The following is a 21,158-nucleotide window of genomic DNA, read 5'->3' as shown; positions in this document are numbered from 1 at the left end:
TGAAAAGAAAATCAACATCGATATTACCGTTGTGGACATGCAGAAGTGAAAATATATTTCCTGAAGTAAAGCAAAATGTGTTGAATTTTCCAGTGGTTTAACTACCTAAAATACGTTAAAGAAAGCTAGCTGGGAAGACCATCATTTATTATGAAGTGAATGAAAAATATGTTGCATGCCTCTCAGCTTGCCACATTTTGTTCAGTTCAATAGTTCAGCAGGCACTGATTCCACCACCACAATTATTCAGACACAAGGCTCAGTGAATAGGATTCTAAGACACAGACTGTTGCATTTATATGCCTTTCTTTATACAAAACATCCAGGATAAACAAATTAATAAAGATAAAAAAGACAAAAAGGTTTCTAGAAGCTGGTGCATTATAGAATAGTTTTGTGATTACTAATAGGTACAGGATTTCTTTTGCATAGTGTAATATTTCATGGTTTATCTGTTTTGTAGCATGTATCATTACTTGTGCATATATTTGTAGCATTGTATGCATAGGGCTAGCCCTATTCTTGGGAACCATGAATAATGCTGCTATGAACATTCATGTACTCGTTTTGTATTGACATGCTTTCAATTGTCTTGAATATATTCATATAACTAGGAGTGAAACTGTATGTTCACTGTATCTTCACTGTTTTTAGGAACTGGAAAACATTTCCACAGGCTACACAATTTTTCACCCCTCCTCAATATATGAATCTTCTAACTTCTTCACATCATCACCAACTCCGCTTATTGTGCATCTGTTATAATTATACCATTCCCTCAGAATCAGCCCTTAAGGGTTCAGATCTGGCTGAAGAGCCCATGAGAGTATTTTAGGCATGGGAAGCCAAGACACTCACAAACCAAACACCTAAATGAAAGATCTCTGTGAGTGAGATCCCAGTAGAAAGAACAGGCCATCAAAGAAGGGGTTACCTTTCTCTGCAGGGAGGAGAGAACTTTCACTTTGACTATAACCTTGTCTAAAATAAGATCGAAGCCAGCGAACTCAAAAGACTTCCATAGCCTTGGCAACCCATGACAAGAGCCTAGGGAGATTTCTGACGCCATAAACAAGAGTGTCAAATTGTTAAGTCAACAGCAGGAGTCACCATGCACTTACTTCTCTTGTAGGATCTCTGTCCTTAATGTGTTGTTCAATGTGAATTAATGCTATAATTAGTACTCAAACAGTATTTTACATTTTTTGTTCTGTGTGGATGCAAACTGATGAAATCTTTACTTAATATATACTAAATTGATCGTCTGTATATAAAGATAATTGAAAATGAATCTTGATGTGAATGGAATGGGAGAGGGAGCGGGAGATGGGAGGGGTGCAGGTGGGAGGGAAGTTACGTGGGGGAAAAAGCCATTGTAATCCATAAATTGTACTTTGGAAATTTATATTTACTAAATAAAAGTTAAAAAAAATAAAAAGTCAAAAAAATAATTATACCATTCAAGTAGGCATGCATGGGCATCCCTTTATTGTTGTGACTTGAATTTCCCTAGAGACAAATGATGCTGAGAATCTTCTTCATGTATTTATTGACCATCTTTCTTGGAGATATCTACATTCTGATTATTTGCCCAACTTTCATTGAGTTGTCTTTTTTTAAAGATTTATTTATTATATTTGAAATGCAGAGTTCCAGAGAGAAAGACAGACACAGAGAGAGAGATCTTCCATCTTTTTGTTTATTGCCCAAATGGCCACAGCGGCCAGGGCTGGGCTGCTCTGAACTCAGGAGCCAGGAGCTTCCTCCAGTCTTCCACAGGGGTGCCAGGGACCCAAGTACTTGGGTCATCTTCTACTGCTTTTCCACAGTCATTAGCAGGGAGCTGGATCAGAAGTGGAGCAGCCAGGACAGAAAGCCATGTCCATATGTGATGCTGGTGTCACAGGCAGCAGCCAGCTTAACTTTCTATGTCACAACACCAGCCTGAGGTTGTCTTTTTAAGAGTTTTTAGTTGTTATTTTGTTAAACAAAAATATTACGGGCTGGTGCCGCGGCTCACTAGGCCAATCCTCCGCCTTGCGGCGCCGGCACACCGGGTTCTAGTCCCGGTTGGGGCGCCGGATCCTGTCCCGGTTGCCCTTTTCCAGGCCAGCTCTCTGCTGTGGCCCGGGAGTGCAGTGGAGGATGGCCCAAGTGCTTGGGCCCTGCACCCCATGGGAGACCAGGAGAAGTACCTGGCTCCTGCCATCGGATCAGCGTGGTGCGCTGGCCGCAGCGGCCATTGGAGGGTGAACCAACAGCAAAAGGAAGACCTTTCTCTCTGTCTCTCTCTCTCACTGTCCACTCTGCCTGTCAAAAAAAAAATATTACAAATATAAATCCGCTGTCATACATATGATTTCAAATATTTTCTCCCATGCTGTAATTACCTGTTCACTTTCCTTGAATGTGTTCTTGGAAGTAAAAATTTTAAAAAAATTGATAAAGTCTAGTTTACATAATTTTCTTTTGTCTACTGTCCTTTCAGTATCATAGCTTATGAATTATTTCCACCATCAAAGTCATGAAATTTTTCTTGTGCCTTTCAGAGTTGTGGTTATATCACATACATTTAAACGCTTGATCTACTGCAGTTAATTTTTGCATTTGGTGTGAAATAGGTGTCCATTGTCATTGTTTTGCCTGTGAATATTGAGTTGTCCCAGCACTATCTGTTAAAAATATTAACATTGGATTTTTAGGAATCTCTTCAAGAAAATCAATTAATAATAGATGTAAAGATTTATTTCTGGAGTTTCATCTACATTCCATTGGTTTATGAATCACCATTATGCTAGTGTCATGCAAGTGTTGTCTTGATTACTGCAGCTTTATAGTAGGTTATTAAATTTGGTTAGTGAGTCTTCCAGACTTGTTGTGTTTTTTCAAGAATGTTTTGACTGTTCTGGATTGCTTGTTTTTCTACATGAATTTTAGTGTCAGTTTATCTACTTCTCTGTAAAAGACAATATTTTAATAAAGATTGTGTTACATCAGCAAATCAATTTAGGAAGTAGTGTTCCCTTAATATTGGCGATTCTCTAATGCATAAGAGGGCATATATTTCTATTTATTTATAAAGGTGGTAGTTTTCCATGCATATGTCTTGCACATGTTAAAATTTATTCCTTGTTATTTCATTATTTTTTCAAATTTTATTTGAAGTATACAAATTTCATATATACAGATTTAGGGACGTAGTGATTCTTCACATCCTAAACTCCCTCCACTCATGCTCCCACCCTCCTTCCTCCTCCTTCTCCTATCCCACTCTTAATTTTACAAAGACCGATTTTTAGTTTACTTTACAATCATAAGATTAACCCTACCCTAAGTAAAGAGTTCAACAAGTATAAGAACAAAGAAAACACTTTTCATCAACAGTAGAGACAAGGGCTGTAAAAAATCATTGAAGCTCAAAATGTCAATTTCACTCATATATTACACGTTAAGCACTCTATTAGTTATCACAGATCATGGAAAACATAAGGTATCTGTCTTTCGGGGATGGCTTTATTTCACTAAGTATAATCATTTCCAGTTGCATCTATTTCGTTGGAAACCATGGGATTTCATTTTTTTATTCCTGAGTGGTAGTCTGTAGAATATATATGCCATACTTTCTTTATCCAGTCATCATATGGTGGACATCAGGGTTAATTGCACATCTTAGCTATTGTGAATTGAACTGAATTAAATGTGGGGGTACAGATAATTCATTTTGTTTGAGTAAATTACAAGATGCAGAATGGCTGGGTCATGTGGTACATCTGTTTTCATATTTCTGAGGTATCTCCATACTGTCTTCCAGTTTACATAAATATATCTATCTTCTCATATACGTAATATTTCTGTATGTTAAAAATCTCCAAATTTCTCTCTTCCAGTTTGTTTTTTATACAGAAATATACAGTACATTAATTATGTTCACCCTACTGTGCAATAGAACCTCAGAACTTCTTAGTCCCATTTTGCTATTATTCAATGCTTCTTCATTAACTTTTCTTCATTCATATATTTGTGAATTCCCAAATCCCCTTATTTTATTGATTCTTAATTGTACTCTAATGTAGTCTCTGAACATATTTTGTATTATTTAATTTTCCTTGAGTTGTTGAGACTGATCTTACAGCCTAACAGATCAGATAGAATGTTCTGTACAAAAAATTCTCTTTTTGAGCCGGCGCCGTGGCTCAATAGGCTAATCCTCCACCTTGCGGCGCCGGCACACCAGGTTCTAGTCCCGGTCGGGGCACCGGATTCTGTCCCGGTTGCCCCTCTTCCAGGCCAGCTCTCTGCTATGGCCAGGGAGTGCAGTGGAGGATGGCCCAGGTGCTTGGGCCCTGCACCCCATGGGAGACCAGGAAAAGCACCTGGATCCTGGCTCCTGCCATCGGATCAGCGCGGTGCGCCGGCTTCAGCGGCGGCCATTGGAGGGTGAACCAACGGCAAAGGAAGACCTTTCTCTCTGTCTCTCTCTCTCACTGTCCACTCTGCCTGTCAAAAATAAAATAAAAAAAAAATAAAAAAAATAAAAATAAATAAAAAATAAAAAAATTCTCTTTTTGTTGGACAGGGTGCTCTGTACGTAATTTCTAGTTATTATTTGGTGTTGTAGAAATCTTCTTTGTGTTCTGTATAGTTCTCCTATATGTTAACTCAGTAGTAATTTTGCTTAATGTAATATTTGGATATGTTGTTATGCTCATATATGTTTATAATTATTTTATACTACATTTGGATTATTTTTTATCATTTTAAAATGGGCTTCATCTTCACTAATAATAATTTGTGTCTTAAATTCTATTTTGCATAATATTAGTATATCCAATCCAGTTTAGGTTTGGTTACTATTTTCATCATATATCTTCTCCATACTTTTACTTTGAGTCTATTTTGTGTCTTTGGCTCTAAAGTGTGTCTCTTGAGGAGAGTATATAATTGGGTCATACTTTTTATTTCCATTTTGCCAGTATCTGCTACATGATTAAAGACTGAACTGCATTTACATTCAGTGTAGTTACTGATAGGATAGGAATTACATCAGTCATTTAGGTATTTGTTTTGTGTCCTAGATCACTTTTGTTTCTCTATTGCAACATTAACACGTTGTTAAATTTTTTCTTATGAGTCATTATAATTCCTTTGTAAGTGAATATGTTTTATGATATGCTTAATTTTTTTCTCAGTTGTCACTGTGGGTATTATTATTGTTAATAATTTAACTGATGGCCGACACCCCTGCTCACTTGGCTAATCCTCCACCTGCAGTGCTGGCACCCTGGATTCTGTCCCGGTTGCTCCTCTTCCAGGCCAGCTCTCTGCTGTGACCCGGGAAGGCAGTGGAGGATGGCCCAAGTGCTTGGGCCCTGCACCCCATGGGAGACCAGGAGGAAGCACCTGGCTCCTGGCTTCGGATTGGCGCAGTGCGCTGGCCATAGAGGCCATTTGTGAGGGGAACCAACAGAAGGAAGACCTTTCTCTCTATCTTTCTCTCTCACTGTCTAACTCTGCCTGTCAAAAAAAAAAAAAAAAAAAAAAAAAAAAGAAAAGAAAAAAATAAATTAACTGACAATCTTGTAATTATAATTCATATTGTTAACATCCATAGAATACAAAAATTTTGCTCCTATGTAGCACATTCCCTCCACTGTCTCTTTCAGTATTGCTGTCAAATAATGTACGTTTATACTTCAATACAGATGTATTTTTATCACATAATGAAGTTACCTTTTAAATCAAATGGGAATAAATGTTAAAAGTACACTTTTATTCTCTATTATAAGTATCTGTATTATAATTATAGTATATTAAGAGGTATCATATTATATTTATTATAGTAAATATATTACAATGTATATATAATTATATTATATTATTCTGTATTATAAACAGCTAACTTTACTTGGGTTCTCTCATTTTCTTTCTTCATGTAGATTTGATTTCTTGTATATGCTCATTTCCCTGTAGCCTCACTGACTCTTTTCAGTATTTTTTAGAATACATGTCTGCTAATGATACATGCATTCTTTTTTTCTTTTAGGAATGTCTTCATTTCTCTATTTCCAAAGGATAACTTAGCTGGATATAGAATTAATGTTTGATAAATCATTTTCTTTCAGTTCCTTTATTATGTCATTCAGTTGTTTGTGATCCCTATGGTTTCTAATAAAAATTATTTGCCAATCACACGGGGAATCCTTTGTACATGATGCATCACTCCTCTTTTTCAATTTTCAGGATTCTTTCCCTATGTTTTTTAAAAATTTTATTATGTGTGTGGTTTTAGATCTTTTGGAGGCTACTTCTACTTGTATATTGTTATAACCCTTTGTATGCAGTTTAAGGATTTTGGTCATAATTGGCATATTTAAGAGCCATTGTTTCTTCAAATATCATTATTGCTTTCTTCTATTCATTTCCTTTCAATATTGTCATTGTTTATATGTTGGTATGTTTATTGTTGTGCTCTCAGAAGTCTCTGAGGTCTTGTTCAGTTTTTATTTTTAGTTCCTGTTACTTAGTTTGGATATCTCAATTGACTTATCTTGAAGTTCACTATTTCTTTCATCTGTGTGCCTAAACCTGTTTAGTACCTCTAGTAAATATTTAACCTTAGTTATTGTATTTTAAACTTTTAAACTTCTATTTGGCTTTTTTATAAATCATATTTCTTTGTTAGTATTACTTATTAGTGGAGACATCATTCTAATATATGCTTTTATATTTTAGACTTGCTTCCCATGTTTGAATATATTTTAAATTGCTGAAATAATTTTTCTAAAACTATAATTTGTGAATTTATTAATGAATAATTTCTATTGACTTGTTTTTATTGCCTGCATTGTTTTTTGTTTTGTTTTGTTTTTTTTGTTTTTTGTTTTTTGTTTTTTTTTGTTTTTTTTTGACAGGCAGAGTGGACAGTGAGAGAGAGAGAGAGAAAGGTCTTCCTTTTGCCATTGGTTCACCCTCCAATGGCCACCGTGGCCAGCGCGCTGCAGCCTGCGCACTGCGCTGATCCGAAGGCAGGAGCCAGGTACTTCTCCTGGTCTCCCATGGGGTGCAGGGCCCAAGCACTTGGGCCATCCTCCACTGCACTCCCTGGCCACAGCAGAGAGCTGGACTGGAAGAGGGGCAACCGGGACAGAATCTGGCGCCCTGACCGGGACTAGAACCCAGTGTGCCGGCGCCGCTAGGTGGAGGATTAGCCTCATGAGCCACAGTGCCAGCTGCCTGCATTGTTTTTTTCTTTGCATATTTAATAATTTTATGTTGAAAACTGAGCATTTTAAGTAATACAGTGTGATTACTATTTGTGTGAGATTCTGCACCCCAGGATCTCTTCAGAGTTTATTGTTTTGATATTACCACTGCTTTCATGGAAAGTGATATTTTAAAGTAATTCTGTAGTTTGTATTTTTGACATGTATGGACACTGAAGTATCTACTCATTTACCTTAATTGGCCACTGATGATTAGACAGCAATTTCCTTAAATGCCTGGAATTTATAAGTCTCCTCGTTTGCCAATGGATTCTATGTGCATGTTGAGCACACCTGCCACCATGTAGGAAAACAATTTGCATTTCTGTCAGCCTTTATTTCTTGTTTGCACATAGAATTAAAGTCAGCCAAGGAGAAGTGTTCAAGGCCTTATCAGGTTTTTTATGAATATTAATACAACCCTGGATAAACACACAACCACATCCATTTGTGAAGTCCTGTTAATTCTGTAGAATCAACTTTTGAATCCCCATGGACATCTCATTTCTGAACTTGTCCTTTAACCTTTTTTTTTCTGTCAGCCTGTTACATGCCCCATTGTTATATGCTTCAGGAAGCCATGATATTAAACAATTGTGACCTTAAAAAAAATATATCTGGAAAGAAGCTGTTTACACTTACTGAATTTAAGGTCAGGTCAAATAATGACAAGTCATATGAGTGGGATCTTTCAGAAAGTCAGTTTGAAAGGCAAAATAATTAAAATTCTTTAGTTACTGGTTTTGGAGGCGCTGCATACTCATTATTGCCATATAAGTGCTTGATAGATAGTTGGTTCTCACCATAATACTGGGCAAATGGCCTTCAAAAATACTATAGAGGTTGTGAGAAGGAGTTTGAAATGTTATTATAATACCACAAATTTATCTGTTTTTACAGAAATTCAGTACATTTGTTTTTATTGTTATTTTTAGGAGATGCTTGACAGATTTCTACAAGTGTTTCACTAATTTTAAGAGTTCTGAAAAAGTTGATTTTGGCAATTTTATCAGTTTTTCATTACTTTTTGAAGGACAGAATTTTATAAAGGTATTTCCTTTCTTGATCATTTCTGTTGACTGTATAGGTGTTTGCATTGTAAAGTATTTCATCATACTTCTTACCTGACCTTGTCTTGACACTAGTCCAGTGAATAAAAACGACTACCTACCACTCAATTTCTATTAAACGAGCTCTAATCATGTCTTCTTCCTAACCAAATTCCCTGTAATTTGTTGAATAAACACATATCTCTCTATTACATTCAGTTTGTTCTAATGCTGTTGTAATAGAATATCAGATTGGGTAATGCAAAGTAAGCAATAATTTCTTGACTCAGTGTTCTGAAGACTGAAAAATCCATGAGGCTCAGGCATTAGGCAGGACCCTTTTGGCTGCATTGCCACATGGTGAAAGGGCAAAGAAATGGCAAGAGGTAGGAAGCAAAGGAGCCAAACTTGCCTGTTTACAAGGAACTAGTCTAGGTAGTGGCACTAATGTATTAATGAGGGTGTTATTCCCATGACCCAGACACTTCCCGTTAGGCCCCACCTCCCAACAAAGCCAGATTGAGAAGCCAGGTTCCAAAGCATGAACTTTTGTTTTAATTTTACTTGATTGATTGATTGATTGATTCTCATTTAGTATATTCTACTCATTGTGACCAAGTTCTTATTTACCTTAATGATATATCATTCTTTGATAATTTTAGTGCCCAGGTTTCCATACCACTTAGATTACCTGTATTCTTTATTAATCTTCTGTAAGCGCTCTCACTCCACCTTTTCTGATGAATTATAAATCTCATTCCCTGTGTTATACTTCCTCCTATTAATTTCTTAGTTTCCTCCAAGATAAACTTCATTTATTATAGACAATAATTTTAAACATTTTTTCTCCTTTTTAAAGAAATGTATAAAAGGCTACCATGCTTCAGGTACTTTTAAAGGGCTCCTCAAGGATTTTGGAGACCTGTTAAACTTCAGCCTTTTTTCATTGTCAATTTGTCTTCAGTTCAGAATCTTGCTCAAAGTTTTTTTCTTTTGGATTCTTTCTCTCCATTTCTACTTTACGAAAGCTAACTTTAGAACACGTGAACTTTCAAAATACTATTCAAACCATAGCAATTGTGAAATATAATACTCAGCTCTTACTCCACATCTTCCTTGGCTTATGAATAGTGTTGGATACTCTTCACTGCTTTCCTGACTTGGAAATACTTTCAGTATTTGTCTTATATTCCATTAGGCTCTTCGGTTTCTCCTCTCCCCACACTGCTTCTTCTCAGGATTTTGGTTTGAGTCATCCCTATCTGATATTTGTAATGTTATTACATTCCCAAGGTTTAGACCATGGACCTTGTCTTTTTTTTAATTTATTTTACTTGAGTCAGAGTTACAGAGAGGCAGAGGCAGAGATAGAGAAAGAGAGATATCTTCGATCTGCTTGTTCACTCCCCAAATGGCTGCAACGGCTGGAGCCAGGCAGATCTGAAGCCAGGAGATGGAGATTCTTCTGGATCTCCCACAGGGGTGTAGGGGTCCAAGGACTTGGGCCATCTTCTGCTGCTTTCCCTGGCCAATAGCAGAGAGCTGGATTGGGGGTGGAGCAGCCAAGACTTAAATTGGGACCATAGGAGTCGACGCTGTGGCATAGCAGGTAAAGCCTCTTCCTGCAGTGCCAGCATCCCATATGAGCGCTGGTTCGAGAATGGCTGCTCCACTTCCTCTCCAGCTCTCTGCTATGGCCTGGGAAAGCAGTAAAAGATGGCCCAAGTCTTTGGATCCCTGCACCCATGTGGGAGACCCAGAGGAAGCGCCTGGCCCCTGGCTTCAGATCGGTGCAGCTCCGACAGTTGCGGCCATCTGGAGAGTGAACCAGTGGATTGAAGACCTCTCTCTCTCTGTCTCTCTCTCTCTTCCCCTCTCTTTCTTTCTCTGTGTAACTGTGATTTTCAAGTAAAATATATAAATATTTAAAAAAAATAAACTGGCGCCCATATGGGATGCTGGCACTGCAGGCAGCGACTTTACCTGCTATGCCACAGTACCAGCCCCACCTTGTCTCTTTTCTATCTTCTTTTTCTTCTTTCTATTATTCTCTTGGAAATCTTACGACATTTATGACTTAAATGCTGTAGAGGCATCTTATACCTAACCTGTTTCAAACAAGAATGCTGAACTGTATTCTCTCCACACATCCTATGCCTTCAGTTTTCCTTTCTCAGTTGGTGGTAAACATGTTACTTCAGTTTTTCCAGCCAAAATCTTTGTTGTAATGATGGCTTTAATGACTGTAGAATGAAAGCAAAAGCGATGAATAAATTAGTAAGGAATGTTTCTCTAGCTAGATCTTGGTGAGTACTAATGAGTAGTTTCTCTCCTTTGACGTACTCTCATTTCTTATGCTCTGATGGTTCTTCCAGTGTTAATATCTCTCACTTTGGAGGATGTCATTTCAACTATTAGGCTTCCTTTTTCTCTTTTTTTAAACTTTTATTTAGTAAATATAAATTTCCAAAGTACAGTTTATGGATTACAGTAGCTTCCCCCCCAATAACTTCCCTCCCATGCGCACCCCTCCCATCTCCCATTCCATTCACATCAAGATTCATTTTCAATTCTCTTTATATACAGAAGATCAATTTAGTATATATTAAGTAAAGATTTCATCAGTTTACACCCACACAGAACAAAAAATGTAAAATACTGTTTGAGTACTAGTTATAGCATTAATTCACATTGAACAACACATTAAGGACAGAGATCCTACATGAGAAGTAAGTGCACAGTGACTCCTGTTGTTGACTTAACAACATTTGTACCGCTTGGAAGAAATAAGGTATCACAGAATGACTACAGATAGCAATTGCTATTTTATACAGGTATTTTAATCAGTAAGGAATACTTCTCTAGGGAAGTAAGGGTTAAAAAGGGAATACTTGGATAAAAGAACAATATTGACAGTAACATAAAGGACTGTTCAGGTTTCTTAGGCATTTAGAGATATTTTGATTTGGCACTGATGCTAGTTATGTGATAATATGTAGTGACATTTAACAAAATTTGTATATTGAATAGACAAATCTCTTTGAAAGATGAAAGGAGTATTTACCTCTCTGCTATTTATCAATTGGAATTTGATGTCAAATTCATTCAAAATAAATAAGGGCAAAATATATTGTAATCTCATATATGAGAGGAGAGAAAATAATATAATTTAATTTCCTTCTGATATTAAAAACAAACAAAAATATACATACTAGCAAGTTTACATGATTTTATCAAGATCTCACAACTGACATAGCTGGCTTGGAAATAGCACTCTTGTTTCCTTAATTGGCCTATTGCTTTTTTCTGGAAAATAGTCACTGTAGCGAATGCTGGGCTATGAAAAAATAGATGTAATGCAGCCAATTACTCCACAGTTGATGATGGAGAAGGCAGATATGTCCTTGGCATTTAGGTTGATGTTTAGGTTCTATGTGGAAATCTATTCAAATACAAAGTATATTTTGAAGTAACTCTCCTTTTCTTGGCCTGAAATAAAACATTTATAGCTGAGAAAAGTAGTCACATTCACATTACAAGATTCCATTTCCACACAAAGATAATTTGACTGAACGTGAACCCAAGCACCTGCTGGGGCAAACATATCTTTTCCTTAAAATTTACAAAGTAGGATTTTAAGAGGGTACGAAGGAAGGTGATGGAAATCTAGGGCAAGAAGTGGCATAATGACAACTGAAATCATAAACACGGTGAAGTTACAGAATTGAAGACAGGGAAACTTAAATGGACCTTTGGAAAATGTTTAGCTGAGAGAAGAAGGATTAGACCTACAGAAGGAAGTGAACACATAAATGAATATGAAGTCTAGAGTAGCACCCTATTCCTCATTCACAACATGCCCAACAATATGACATTTCTGTTTTGGGTGTGATATCTATTATCTTGGAATTGGGTAGCATTGATCGGGGATATTGGCAGCCAAAGTACATTGGTATAGTCAGAGCATTTGTTATCAAGTTGCTTTGATATTTGTGCTACTACATTACAATAACTCTTCTGTGACTGCTATCTCCTATTTCAAATAATAACTTCGTTTCTTCCCATAAACATTTTCCTTTTTCCTATCACTGTTTTAAAAGCACTCCATTACTATTTTAACTACTAAAGGGAAATTCCCTACTGTCCTTTTCTTGCTTTGCTCTCCTTGTTCTTACAGATATTATTGAAAGGTAATGGAGCTGGCGCCATGGCTCACTAGGCTAATCCTCCCCCTTGCGGCGCCAGCACACCGGGTTCTAGTCCTGGTTGAGGCGCCGGATTCTGTCCCGGTTGCCCCTCTTCCAGGCCAGCTTTCTGCTGTGTCCTGGAAGTGCAGTGGAGGATGGCCCAAGTGCTTGGGCCCTGCACCCCATGGGAAACCAGGATAAGTACCTGGCTCCTGCCTTCAGATCAGCGCGGTACGCCGGCTGCAGCGTGCCAGCCGCAGCAGCCGTTGGAGGGTGAACCGACGGCAAATGAAGACCTTTCTCTCTGTCTCTCTCTCTCACTGTCCACTCTGCCTGCCAAAAAAAAAAAAAAAAAAAGGTAATGGAAAAATGCACTTGCCTCTTGATTCTCTCATATTACTGTGGTCAGGGGAACGATTAAGTATTGCCCTGGAACTGAGCACTACATCAACAATTTATCTTTCTCCATCTCTTGGGAAGGCATCATTCAACTGAGTGACTAACTTGAAAATTTGAACACCACAGTGGACCTTGTGACTGGTTTGCCTTTACCACTTCATAACTTCACTGTTGGAAAAGGGGCAGTGAAGCTTGACAGAGGTGTTGAGGTGAGCGATCTGCTGAGGAAAGTAAAACATCTATAGGAAATGTTCTGTGGCAACATGATACAGAAATTGCGTTTTTATTAATAGCACTTTTGTCTTGAAAATTAAACATCCTGGGGCCAGCACCGTGGCTCACTTGGTTAATCCTCTGCCTGCGGTCACCAGCATCCCATATGGGCGCCAGTTCTAGTCCTGGTTGCTCCTCTTCCAGTCCAGCTCTCTTCTGTGGCCTGGGAGGGCAGTGGAGGATGGCCCAAGTGCTTGGACCCCTGCACCCGCATGGGAGACCAGGAGGAGGTACCTGGCTCCTGGCTTCAGATCAGCGTAGCTCTGGCTGTGGTGGCCATTTTGGGGGTAAACCAATGGAAGGAAGACCTTTCTCTCTGTCTCTCTCACTGTCTAAAAAAAAAAAAAAAAAGAAGAAAATTAAACATTGTAAATATTTACAAAAGTGGAAAAAACTATATGTGTATTTGTGTGTGTGTTCACATAGGTATGTAGCTTTATTTGAAATAAGCTAAGATATATATAGATTAGATAGAGGTAGAGATAAAGAGAGAAAGAGATGAGAGATAGAGATAGAGATCTAGAGATAGAGATAGTACTAGTAGGGAGGAGCTGTGGTTTGCTGGCCTGCCCAAACCCTCTTTCCAAGTGCCTCTTCCCTTTTGTGTATCAGAAATCTACAACTTCTGCAATTTTGTACATTAGAACCAGCACCAGCTGGAAATATCCAATATGGCTTCAGGCTGCATACTGACATGACCTTTAGGTCATTATAATAAAATTACCATAGCCAAGACTGCCATTCCTATCATGCACCAGATGCCATGTCACTTTGAGAATTCAAAACATGGTGAGGAAATGGACAGTATTCAAGTTCCTCCCCAAACTCCACTCCCATTGAACATTCAATTTAGTCCTGCCTCAGACATTACCCACAGTGCCTCAAGATCATATAAAGGGATATCCCTGAACCTTGTTAATGGCAATTCTCTTTCTTGAGTTTGCCCATACTCTTTCCTGCATATGTATTGCTACTTTGCATGTAAATAAATCTTGCTTCTCTGCTAACCTTTATTTATGCCTCCCTCTTGAATTCTTGCAATAAAGAAAAAGCATGGACCAGCCAAAGTAGGGGACACCCCACAACATTTACAAGGAAACTTCAGAAAGTCTGTGGACAAATGGAATTAAGAGTTCACACTTGGCATGGGTCAATGATAGCAGTTAAGTTGTCATTTAGGATGTCTACATTCCAAATAAGAGTGCCTGCTTTGTGTTCAGGCTAATTCTGTGTCCTGCTAATGCACACTCTAGGAGGCAGCAGACGATGACTCAAGTACTTGAGACCCTACCACTCACATGAAGTATCTGGATTGAGTTCTGGGCTCTTGGCTTTGGCCTGGTTCAACCCTGGCTGTCAGAGACATTTGCTAGAGAGGGCTGGGGGAGACCAACAGATAAAAGAGCTCTCTGCATCTACCTTTCTATCTGTCAATGTGCCCATAAAATAAAAATAAATGCATTTTAAAATGTTAATGCTCACTTCTTTTTGTAGCCCCCTTGTATTTCAAGTTTAACTTCTCTTCCCCTCTCCCTCTCCCCCTATTTCTCTTTCTCTCTCTGCCTGTGTGTATGTGTGTACATATATATTTACAAATGTGTGTAAGTAATCTCTCTGTGTCGTATGAGGATACAATGGGTAGATGGCCACTTGGAAGCAAGAGAAAGCGCGTTCATCAGGATTTCCATTCATTGGGAACTTGATCTTAAACTATTCAGCCTTTAGAATTGTAAGAAATTAAATCTCTGTTTTTCATGCCATACACAGTCTATTACATTTCTTAAAAAGATGTATTTATTTATTTGAACTTGTTACACAGAGAGGGAAGGAGAGGCAGAGAGAGAGGTCTTCCATCCACTGGTTTACTCTCCAATTTGCCACAATGGCCATAGTTGAGCTGATCTGAAGCCAGCAACCAGGAGCTTCTTCTGGATCTCCCACAGGGGTGCAGAGGTCCAAGGACCTGGGCCATCTTCTACTGCTTTCCCAGGCCATAGTAGAGAGCTGGATCAGAAATGGAGCAGTCAGGACTCGAACTGGAGCCCATATGGGATACTGGCACTGCAAGTGGTGGCTTTACCCGCTATGCCACAATGCCAGCCCCAGTCTATTACATTTTATGATAACCTGAGCAGACTTATACACCCCTCAAATCTTTTCAGCCATGTTGTTCTGTTAACTCCACATAAATGATGTGAATTCTTAACCTTGAGCTTTTTCTAGAGTTGATTTTTGTTTCAGCAATGACTCTTTCAGATTTATCCTAAAATATAGATTTTAATTTATAGCATACCTGGGGTTTCTCATCTCATAAATCCTAAACTTAACATTCTTGATTAATAATCCGGTTTTTACCCTGAATGTCAATACTTCTAAAGCTGCCTGGGCATATTCCAGAAGTTTTACAAATTTATTTTTCTCCACACTGTGTATCAGGGTCCAAGAGCACTGAATGTGTCATCATTGTCTAGGTTTGTGGGTGACCTCACCCTTGCTAGGCATTAGGGACCTTAACTCCTGGGCATCACCTGTCCTAGGATGCCCAGAAGTTGGGCTAGGGTCCCTTCTATAGTTTAGAATCTGTGTTTCCAGTTCTTGTGCTCTTCTGTCTCTTTTCTTCCTTTTTCATTTGTCTCTAAAGGCAAGCATTCAACACATATTTCCAAATACTTCTGACATTTGTTTCATTCAAAAGGTTTTGAACTTAATAATCAAGGACTTATGATCAGTGTTCTGGTTCATTAAGTTATGTAGTGAATAACCATAAGGTCTGGGAATGGTTTCAAAAAGGACTCTTGAAATACTGCTGTTGAAATGTGGTGAACCCCAAGTCCCAATTAATACATGAAACATGCGATATTTCTGTCTTCCAATATTTCTATTTCTGTTTCATATTTCTATGAAGTTTCTATCTTCTAATATTTTATAGCATTTACCTGTCACTGATTTGCAAATAATCATAGTTTGTGTTTCTGCATTGCCACTTTTTTTCATTTTGTACTATTTTTCTCATTGCGAGTGAAAATCCTGAGAGAAGTAACTGAGGTCCAAATAATGTTGATTCTTTCATAATCTTAAAATCACACACTTATTCAATACATGATCTTTGTGTTAAGTTTATCAAGCTGGGGGAATTTGGTAGGCAGTTGTATTAATAAATATTTATTACTATGTAAGTTTATCACTCTGACTTTCAAAACTAATGCCACTGAGCCACTGATATGAATTTTACAACTTTTCCTTCAGTTGACTTTCAATCTCATTTTCAGAAGCTTAAGAGATATCATTAAGAGATATCATTTCCTACCATAACTACATAATTTGACCATAATTGAATTGTGAAGTGGATGGTGAAGGGCCACAGTTTATTAATCACATAATTGAGACTAGTTGTTAGCGTTTTGTTCTGTGCATTGTTCCCTAATTGAAGGTAATTGGATTATATTTTTATAATGTAAGAAAACATATTCATAACTATTGTCTTTGAAGAAATTTTATATTAAATTGTAAAGAGTCCTACAGGCATAGACTTGAATAGACTTTCTTTGCTTCATTTTTGAAAAGTGAGAAAGTGTTATTAAGCAAATAATTATTTAAAATAAACACAGAAACACATATAAGGGTTACTTGTCCCTGCTGTCTTGCTCTTTAATAAGGAAGAAATGCTTCCTAAGAGTAGTTGTACTTTTTGACCTTAAATACTTTCTTGCTCATTTATTTATCAATGTCTGGATAAAGTTAATGATCCACCTAATATCTTGATATGATTAATTTTATTTTCTTCTGTTTGACAATAATACACTGAAATTTAATTCTATAACTCTTTTTAGAACATTGATTTCCATATCTTTGTTCACTTTAGAAGAATATGCCAATGTGTACTATTTTTTTTCACTAGGGTTGTGATAACATATTCCCAAATTGATTTTTTCTTTGAGTAAAAATCTTCCACATTATATTTCATGAAAAAATTCCCCATATCTTTGCTTTTTGTTATCTATTTTTTGTCTCCTTATTTATATGAGGCATGAAAATATCATCTTAATCTCCCTTATTACTATATCCAATTGTTTAAGACATGAAATTTTTTATGATAAAAATTTATACTCATTTTTGTTAACACAGAAATATCCGTAGTGGGTAATATCATAGTAGATTAAAAGAAGTAATTTTTTTAGCTGATTTCAAAGTCCTTTAAAATGGAAGTTCTTTCACCTTTTCATTCTTAATTCATGTCTTCTCCTTTTTAACTTCAGGAAGAAACTTCTCATAATCATGGCTTAATAAGGCAGATGTAATGTCATAATCAAAAGATCCTCAAGTGAATCAAAGGTGTGCTGGTGCAATATCATGAAAGACAGAAAATACTAGTAGACTTAATCAGTGCTACTAAAATATGGTGCACTGCGGTCCAGTTTATGAACTGTCTGCTGAAGTTGTGTTTCTTGGTCTTAAGCAGAACTCACCAGTCTGGATCCCAGCTGGAAACTCCTGACTTAAAGTGAACAGAATTAACTGAACTAACAAAAGCTAGTGACACCCCGAGGGCTATCAACTGTGGAAAGTTATTACCTCTCCTTGTCCTGAAAATCAAAGGACGGGAGCTCTTCACTTTCTGGTGAATACTAGGACTTTGGAGGAAGGGCCATGGGAATTGGAGCTGTAGATTCTGGCGAAGGAAGGAAGACAATGCCAGTAGCAAACCAATGGGCAAGAGGGAGGAGAATATTTTTCCTTAGTGTTCTTCAGTGTACTACACAGAAATGGTTTAGTATTTATATTAGTAAATCGGTTTAGTGTTATAATAAAGTATCTGGACAACCAGAGAGTTAACTGAGTTTCCAAATCTTACTTTTCATAATGTACATGAAAGATTAAAGTGAGCTTTGAAACAAATATAATTTCAACACGTTAGTAAGTTAATAAACAATATTAATTATCCCATAACCTCCATGTGCCCTTTTTGTCTTAACTGGCAAATGGCAGACTGGTTGCTAATAGGAAATTCCATACGGTTAAATTCTCTCCAGCCAGATGTGAACAACATGTGCAACTTTAGAATGCCCTTGAAAAACTGTTTGCTTTCAACTCTTTCTTCCTTTCTAGAACCTAGAGTGTGAAGGTGGGGAGGAGACTCTGAACATATAGACAAGCAAGACACTCATGACAGATCCTGGAAAAAATAATAGAAAAGCTCAGCTGCTCCTGGTGGAGCTCCCAGAGCAAATGTCTGGCCAGTCTGTGTGTTCTGTGCGTGAAAGTGAGAGCGTTTGAAGGAGAGAGACAGAGAGAAAATTTGTATTACCTGGAGTGTGTTAAGGTAATCAAATAGATACAAAGAGGTACTTTCAAAAAATTAAAATATCTACTCATAAAAGCACATACTCACAGTTATGAACAGTCAGAGAATACGGAAGGCAACACCACACAGTTAAAAGCTTGAGCTCCAGTACCATCTGACACAAATGTGAAACTTGTATCTGTAGTTGTCAGCTTTCTTGTGTCTGTTTAATGACTTCACCTCTTTGAACTGTGCTTTCGTTGTACAATTAAAAGGAGAAATAATAAAACATCATCCAAAGACTTGTTAGATATAATAAGCCTTCCCATTAGGGCTCTGTGTCGCCTATCAGAGTACTTGTGTTTGATTTCTAGCTCTGCTTCCTGACTCCAGCTTTCTGCTAATGAAGATTCTGGAAGGGATTGGTGATCGCTCAAGTGGTTGGGTCCATATCACTCACATGGGAGACCTGAATTGAATTCTGGCTCCTACGGTCAGCCAGGCCCAGCTTTGGCTATTGCATGCTTTGGGGACTGAACTATTGGATGGAAGCCCTCTCTCTCTCTTCCTCTCTCTCTCACTTACTCACTCACTCTCACTCTCTATCTGCCCCTCGTATAAGAAACTAAAAATGTTTAAAAAATTAAACATTCAATAACTTAACTATTTTTTATCTTAAAAATTTATTTGAAAAACAGAGACGGAGAGAGAAAGGCAGATATAAAGAGTGTTCTTATCTTCTGGTTTACTCTCCAAATGCCCACAACCACTGGGACTGTGCTGGGCTTAGGCTGGACGCTAGAACTCAATCCAAGTGTCCCACATGGGTGGCAGGGACTCAATTACTGTGTCATCCCCTGATGCTGCCAGAGTCTACATGTGCAGGAAAGTGGAGTTAGGAGCCACAGCTGGTTATCAAAGCCAGGCAGTTCAAATAGGATGTGGACAGCTGAAGCAGCATCTTAACTGCTAGGCCAAAGGCCTGCCCTGTTATTATTTTTAACAATATCATGTCATAAGCTAAAAATTTGATTAACCAATTATTACTTATTGTGGTGAATGGGCATTGGACTCATCACTCACAACTGCTAGTAGGGAATCACTTCAAATATTCCATGAAATACATGTATTTTGCTTTTCCCCAGAAGACATTAAGAAAGAATTCATGAAGAAAGACGGCAAGGCTGGAAAAGAAGAAAGAACATGGCTCTTTGGGGAAGAGAGTTCTGCTGTTATAAGAGATAATTTGGGAGGTACAGTACAAGGCATGAGAGAACTGCATAAGCTTATGATGATGTGGCAGATTCCAAATCAGTGCACACTGGAGGGGCCTGAATGTGTAGTGGATGCGTCCCCAGAGATACAGCATCAGATGGCAGTGTGAGGTAAAACAGAGCCTCAGATCTCTGTGTTTCCTGCTAGCAAAGGTTCTAGCTGCTCTTTAGTGGTCATCATGACTAACAACACTAAGGAAGGGTTGCCAGTCACTGCTGGCTAGATGTAGGGAGGTAAGAACAATTATTTTCAGGCTCTGAGAAAATCAGGAAAATCCAAGGTGGTGATCACAGAAAGTGTTTGTGTACTGTGTTTCAGGTTCTGAAAATCTATCCAGATTACATAACCACTCTGAGTCTTTCCTTCCTGTTACACTGAACTTTTCTCCCTAGAGCACCACGATACGGTAAGTTAAAGCAGATGGCAGCCGTCAGGGAAGAATGATGACATTCAGATACAAACTGTACCAGAGCCTCCATCAGGGCCAAGGCAACACAAAAACCACTAGACCCAGAATGAGAGCAATTAGCTTGGGTTTTAGATCATCAGAATATGTAACAGTTGTCTTCCTCCTTTCCTGAGAGTTTCTTTTTTAATTCTTAAGGATAAAGTGACAAATAGATTAACTTGATAAACTAAGGGCCTTATAATTGGCTTTGAAAAGTCTTAGAGTTCACACAGAGTCCTGCCTTACCATTCCCTGTTTTGCACATACACAAGCTGAATTTAAGGCAGAGCACATGACGCACTCAAGGTCGCATAATAAGTAGTTGAATTATTGAGAAATAATAAAAACATTCTTAAAATGATACCTTAAATATACATTATAACACCCAGACTTTCTTTTTTTAACAATAAAAGGTGGTTAGAACTATGTTGCGTCATTTTAACATAGTCCCCTAATGCTACAGATTTTGACAATATTATTTTATTATTAATAGTATTAGTGTATGGTACTTAGCTGCCTTGTGCATACTGAAAAAGATAGTATTAAAAATACTTATCAATGGGCTAGTGCTGTGGCACAGCGGGTTAAAGCCCCAGCCTACAGTGCCTGCATCCCATATGGATGCTGATTCGAGTCCAGCTGCTCCACTTCCAATCCAGCTCTGTTATGGCCTGGGAAAGCAGTAAAAGATGGCCCAAGTCCTTAGGCCCCTCCACTCACATGGGAGACCCAGAATAAATTCCTGGCTCCTGGCTTCGGATTAGCGCACCTCCTGCCGTTGCGGCCAATTGGGGAGTGAACCAGCGGATGGAAGACCTCTCTTTCTCTCTGGCTCTACCTCTCTCTGTAACTCTTTCAAATAAATAAAATGATTCTTTTAAAAAAATACTTATCGAAGGGCTGATGTTGTTGCAGCCCCAACCTGCAACCCCAGCATCCCATATGAGCACTGGTTAGAGTACCAGCTGCTCCACTTCCAATCCA

The sequence above is a fragment of the Oryctolagus cuniculus genome, chromosome 15 (assembly GCF_051225735.1).
Source record: "Oryctolagus cuniculus isolate XC-2025 breed Fujian yellow rabbit chromosome 15, ASM5122573v1, whole genome shotgun sequence".
NCBI lineage: Eukaryota > Metazoa > Chordata > Mammalia > Lagomorpha > Leporidae > Oryctolagus > Oryctolagus cuniculus.
This window is presented reverse-complemented; position numbering follows the sequence as displayed.